Here is a 7,047-nt window from a genome sequence, read left to right on the forward strand (position 1 = left end):
GGGCACTCTGTGAGGGGAGGAGGGCTGCGTTTTAATGGGCGGGTTTAGATCCATTTTCTGGCTTTGTATTTGCGGTGTTCCTTGCGGCCTTCATGGCTTTGATAATGGGGCATCCTTGATAACTAGCTGGGTGTTCCCCTTTACAAAGCGCACAAACTGCAGGATGGTCCGTCCCCTTCTTTTGACAGTCCGTGGACAGATGTTTTTCGGCGCACTTAATGCAGCGTGGCGTAGCTCTACAGGTTTCGGAAGAGTGTCCCAGCCTCTGGCATCTCTAGCACTGTAGAAGCACTCTGGTACGGTAGGGTTCTACCGAGATGTTGTAGTATCCTATGAATTCTAGTCCTGAGAACTCCTTCCTCCTTCCTTCTTTGGTAAGCACTACCAGGAACAACGGGATGGGAATTCTCTTCCCTCTATCTTGCCCTCGCCCTCTTTTCGTGAGGATGTTGATTCTTTTGATGACAAAGCCCATTTTGGTCAGCTCTGCCTGAAGTTCTGGAATAGGTGTACAGGTTGATAATCCCCTGATGACTGCCTTGATGGTCCGCTCTTGTCTGGTCATTCCATATGCCATGTCGATATGTTGATCCTCACAAAAGGACTTCACTGTTTCCAGGTCTTGTTGAGTCTTGCACTGGATTTTTATGGACGAGGCAGTGTGCTTCACGATTGGCTTTTCCTTCAGATGTTGCACGATGTTGGCGATCGTAGCGTACTTATTTTGTTCGTCATACAGAAAGGCTACTGCCGGCCTGATGCTTCCTGGTGGGCGCGGCGGATAACTTCCACCGTTCGCAGCACTTGGTGGGCAAGGCGGGTTATTTTGAGTAGGGCGGGTGAAGGTGGATTTTGCACTACCTACTACACATGATGGGTTTGGTTGGTTAGCTACGCTACCTGAGTTCTGACTACGAGACATGTCGCTTTCGTCTGTGTCGATGTGACAAAAGTCGTTGTCGTCAGCCCAGTTAGTGGGGGGAGGTAATTTCCTCCGTCTGGAGAATTTCTTTGGTATTTGAAATCCGTCTGTGGGAGGGATAATGTCATCGTCGGTGTCAGAGGTAAAATCGCTACTCACGATCTCCATGGTTCTCTTTAGCGACTCCGGCGGTGCATCCTCATCTCTACTTCCGTCGATGCAGCAGCTTTCGATGCTTTGTCGAGCGGAGGAGGAGTTGTTTGGTCCAGGCAATCTTGTCCCGGTTGATTCTTGTGCTTAGCAGCACTATCTGATGCTTTGTCAGTATTCTTTTCATTCTTCTTTGGCTTCATTTCCCCGATGAAAGGTCACACAAACCGTCAACGAAGGTCACGATGCCGTGAGAAGTTCTAGAAAAGTCCCCGACCCAGCAGAAATCAGAAATCAGAAATTTTAAGTTTTCCCGGCCCCCAAAGGACACGCCGGGGTGAGTGGGGCTCAGCACAGGTCTGCAGCTACGCTCGTCTTGTAAGCGTCCCCCTAAGGTTCGGGGTTCTCTGAGTGAGTTCCCTTCCCCCTCGGGGCCCTCCATAGCATGCTTGTTAGGGAATACCTAAGAAAGCACACCTAGTTGTGTATTTATCAAACGGTGTCTGCCTGGTGTGGCACTTACCGGAAATATAATTATAGGCGAAAGTGAAGGTGAAGATAGAAGAGAGGAAAGATACAAAGAGCTTTTTGCGTAATAGAGGAAAAAAACCTGCCGCATGCATAAATTGGCAGTAAAAACCTCCTAATTTAATTAATTCGCAACATTCGTGTGCGGGTATACTCTAAGATTAATTATTCCAGTAAAAACCTCCCGAAGAAGGGAGGAAAACCTGGGCGTGACAGTGACAGTGGCTTTATATTTGGATGGTATTTATTTGGTTGGGTGGTGGTTTTTGGGTACCAGATTGTTTACCTCTGCGGGTTTCCCCTGGTAAGGATGGGTTGGGGTAGGTTTTGGTAGTTGAAGTATCCTATTTAAGAGAGATTCTAATTATTTCAAACTAATTGGGCATGTTAGTGGGGAGATTTTTCTAACTACTCAGCTTTACGTTGACTCGCCTGAAACTAAAATATTATTAATTGGTTTGGTAAGGTTGGTATGGTATACTTTGGGATGGGTTAATGTAAGTTTTGAGATAGGCGTCTTTGTCGGGCTTAGAGGAGTCTAGGTCGGGTCAGTCTGGGTATTCGTACCCCTTCGGTGGACAGGCAGGAGTGACTGGGTGGTCCGCAGAGCTATCCCGACCAAGGCCGGTACCTCCCGGAGACCAGTTAAGGTCGCCTCCCCTTCCCCTGACACCTCGCCTCAGTAAAACATCGGAGAGAAAAGGGGACTTGCGCTCCTACCCGGGGGAACCACATTTCGTGCCCATGTGCCTGCCTATACTGCCTAGGACAATTTCCGAGTCGGTCAGTAATTATCTTCCAATTGGTTGACGCGACACACACATGGTCCCCGGTGCCCCCCCCCCCCCCAAAGAAGGCATGTAGGAGTGCGGTGCTGTTAGGGCTCACAGCTGGTTCACGGGCCGGCTGCTTTATTGCACGTGGGGAACCCCCCCAGGCCTCCCAGTGCTCACGACTAACGCCAGCCCGATCACCGCGTGCCTTCCAACTTCCCCGCTGAATCGGCCCATAGCCGCCCCTTGCTCAGCGTTCCCCGACTCTTCAGCGGGATGCGACCTCGAGGGCCGCGGACAGTGTAATTTTTTGGGTTCTCAGAGAGAGTGCGGATTAGCTTCTGGGATCCCAACTCCAGTAGGCTGCTCCGGCTTACGTCCCCCCAATCACCCGGGGTGCTTCTGAGTCAAGTAATAGCTTTGCGCAGGACGACTAGGACTTCCTCGAACGGGGTCCTCTTCTGGAACAGGGGAGCTCCTCAGTTAAACTTTGGAAAGGTATCAGGTGTTGGCTCGGCTTCCCCTCCCGGCCCCCGGAAGGGCCGACCCCGGCCGATCTCACTCCGCGCGGTCCCCAGTCGGGCCAAGCGGCCCTTTTGAGGACCACCAACACACCCCGTGCAGGCTTGGTATAACACCGCAAGGTATCCACCTGCACGTGTAGGCTTGGTATAACACCGCAAGGTTCTAAGAAGAACGCCCGGCGAGACCAGATGCTCTGAGAAGAACACCCAGTCAGACATTTCGTTCCTTCCTAAGATAGGGAGCATGTGCAGACCCGGCACGCGCAGAAATGAGAAATGAGAAATTTTAACTTTTCCCGGCCCCCAAAGGACACGCCGGGGTGAGTGGGGCTCAGCACAGGTCTGCAGCTACGCTCGTCTTGTATGCGTCCCCCTAAGGTTCAGGGTTCTCTGAGTGAGTTCCCTTCCCCCTCGGGGCCCTCCATAGCATGCTTGTTAGGGAATACCTAAGAAAGCACACCTAGTTGTGTATTTATCAAACGGTGTCTGCCTGGTGTGGCACTTACCGGAAGTATAACTAGAAGGCGAAAGTGAAGGCGAAGAAAGAAGAGAGGAAAGATACAAAGAGCTTTTTGCGTGACAGAGGAAAAAACCTGCCGCATGCATAAATTGGCAGTAAAAACCTCCAAATATAATTAAACGCAACATACGTGTGCGGGTATACTTTTACATTATTTACCCCAGGAAAAACCCCCCGAAGGAGGGGGGAAAACCTGGGCACTACAGTGTCAGTGGAGTTTGTATTATGGTTTCATTTTAATGGGTTTTGATGGTTGTGGGTACCAGATTGTTTACCACAGCGGGTTACTTCTGGTCGGGATGGGTTGGGGTAGGTTTTGGTGTGGGTTCTAGGGGTATACCTATGAAGAATGAATTTATTTGTTCCAAGCTAAGTTGGGGGTGTTAGTGGGGAGAGTTTTTCTACTTATTCAGCAGCCGTTGCCTCGCCAAGTCGTGCCTGTAAAAGAACTCCAGGTTTAAAGGTTTTGGTTTGCGGTTTCGTCTATTGTTATCCTCCTTTCTGGATTCGTCGATAGTATCTGTAATATAGAATCTGCATGTGGGGTTAGTTTCATATAGCTATTTTATATTATACAGATGGTGTGGTTTGAACCCACCACAACCCCGGTTTCTCCCTGCTCCCACGACAAGCAAAATGCCAGCGGACATAGCGCAGTTTGTAACCAGGGGGAGGGGGGCTGGATTGTTTCAGCGCAGTGAACGAATTCACGATGTGCACACATGGGGATTCCCAATTTCCTCCACCGGCGTGCTGAAGGCACCAAACCCGGCTTAGTACTTAAGGAAGCCTTGAAGAGGCCAATCCGCACTTGTGCAGCTACTGAATTCCTCGGACACTTTTGTGACTAAATTTTGTTGCAGGGCGTTGCGGAAGTATTGGGGGGGGGGAGTTGGGGGTTGGAGCCAAACCCCCCCCCCCGGCCACTCCCTGCTCTCACGACAAGCAAAATGCCAGCGGACATAGTGCAGTTTGTAACCGGGGGAGGGGGGCTGGATTGTTTCAGCGCAGTGAACGAATTCACGATGTGCACACATGGGGATTCCCACTTTCCTCCACCGGCGTGCTGAAGGCACCAAACCCGGCTTAGTACTTAAGGAAGCCTTGAAGAGGCCAATCCGCACTTGTGCAGCTACAGAATTCCTCGGACACTTTTGCGACTCTTTTGTGATTAATTTTGTTGCAGGGCGTTGCGGAAGTATTGGGGGGGAGTTGGGGGTTTGAACCAACCACCCCCCCCCCCGGCCACTTCCCGCTCTCACGACAAGCGAAGTGCCAGCGGACATAGTGCAGGTTGTAACCGGGGGGAGGGGGGCTGGATTGTTACTGCGCAGTGAACGAATTCACGTTGTGCACACATGGGGATTCCCACTTTCCTCCACCGGCGTGCTGAAGGCACCAAACCCGGCTTAGTACTTAAGGAAGCCTTGAAGAGGCCAATCCGCACTTGTGCAGCTACTGAATTCCTCGGACACTTTTGCGACTCTTTTGTGACTAAATTTTGTTGCAGGGCGTTGCGGAAGTATTGGGGGGGAGTTGGGGGTTTGAACCAACCACCCCCCCCCCCCGGCCACTTCCCGCCCTCACGTCAAGCGAAGTGCCAGCGGACATAGTGTAGGTTGTAACCGGGGGGAGGGGGGCTGGATTGTTACTGCGCAGTGAACGAATTCACGTTGTGCACACATGGGGATTCCCACTTTCCTCCACCGGCGTGCTGAAGGCACCAAACCCGGCTTAGTACTTAAGGAAGCCTTGAAGAGGCCAATCCGCACTTGTGCAGCTACTGAATTCCTCGGACACTTTTGCGACTTATAATCCTCTACGTCTCTTGTTTCCCCTTTAATACCAAAGAAGTGAGACGAGGATTGTCTTATCGGCGCAGTGGATGATCATATATTAGGTACTTAAAGTATACAATTGGAACTTAATATTCGTTAACCCAATATTTATTACAAAACATATTAGTATTTATACTTTCCAAATACAATTAATTCAACAGAAATGTCTATGGATTATCTCCCAGTTAACCTAGTTTCATTTGTCCCATTTGATAGTCAGCAGTCGGTAAGTAAAGGCTACACGAGTCAGAGCAAATCGCAACCCAGCCCAAAACCCCCCACAGCCAACATGACCCGGAGCAATCCACCAAAAAATCTAAACTAAAACAATTTCCTTTTCTTGCACTTTTAAGAACTCAAAATAAATCAATAGACTTTAGGTAAATTACACCCGGCCATGAGGGCCTATAAAGGGCGATAGACTGTAATGCAATATACTCAGCCTGTCCAGCCAGTGTCCAGTACGTCAGAAGTCTCTCGTAGTCGGCAAGGATCTGCCACGCTAAACTTCTCGCTCGACCAGCGCAGAAGCCCAGCCAATGGCAGAACCTTCCAGAGTCACCTGTCTGTTGAATCTACATCAGTCATTCATGAGCAATATTACACTATGGGCTTACAAAACAACCTCTACCCCAAAAATTACAATTTTCTAGCACATAGTGTACTACTAGTTACACATATCTTTTTAGAATTTACATTTCAAACATACTCTTCTTACATAACCAAGTTTCAAGCTTTAGAGCGAGGTTTCGTAATAGTTATAGGGGTTTGCGGATGTCATCCCTCCAACTCCATCGCCTGTAAATATTCAAAAAGAAAAAGAAAACAAACTGGTACCAGTACAAGTTTACAAACATAAACCATTCATTCTTACTATAATACAGTCAACCTACACCAAATCTACAATAATTTACATTTATATAATGGGAGAATCCTTAATTAACCTTACATAGTCAGAGATCTTGTCGATCCATGTATAAAATTACCTATTATTGCCTCTCCTGGGCTCCAAATATCTTTTCAATTTATGTACATGTACTTTGGAACATACCTTGTCATCATCAACTTTCTTAACCAGAACTGAATTCTCTGTTAGAAATTTACTTATGAAATATGGACCCTCGTACATATTAGAAAGACTTTTAGTTATCTTGTCCTCTAAGGAAGATTTAATCTTAGTCCTAACTAATACTTTGTCATTGACTTGAAACGTTATGGGTGCATATCGCTTCTTATACAATTGTTTTCTCTTTTCCGATTCCCTTTGCATATTTCTGATAGCATTTTTCCATTTATCTTGCAAATTACCATCTGCTACATTAAAATCCATATCAGATAATTGCCATTGGATTTCCAATGGATCCCACAATTGTCGTCCCAAAAACAATTCCGATGGAGTATATTTCAATGTATGATGGTATGAACAATTTAAACTATACTGTATCCTTTTCAAACCTTCATGCCATTTAGTTTGATCTGCTGAATAATAACATCTCAAGGCAGTTTTCAAAGTACGTATGTATCTTTCACTTAAATTGGCCTGAGGATTGCCAACAGATAATCTAATATGCTGAATTCCATAGTTAAATAAATAACTGGTAAATGCATCTGATACAAAATATGACGCATTGTCTGATACAATCTCATAACAATAGCCATAAGTCATAAAAATATGATCTAATTTATCAATCAATACCTTTGAACTCAATTTCCTAATTGGCTCAAATATACAAAATTTTGATGCTCCATCTACCAGAACAAAAATATATTTATAACCATTAGATACAGGTAA

The sequence above is a fragment of the Lepisma saccharinum genome (assembly GCF_977018435.1).
Source record: "Lepisma saccharinum chromosome 12 unlocalized genomic scaffold, izLepSacc3.1 SUPER_12_unloc_1, whole genome shotgun sequence".
NCBI classification, from domain to species: Eukaryota; Metazoa; Arthropoda; class Insecta; order Zygentoma; family Lepismatidae; genus Lepisma; species Lepisma saccharinum.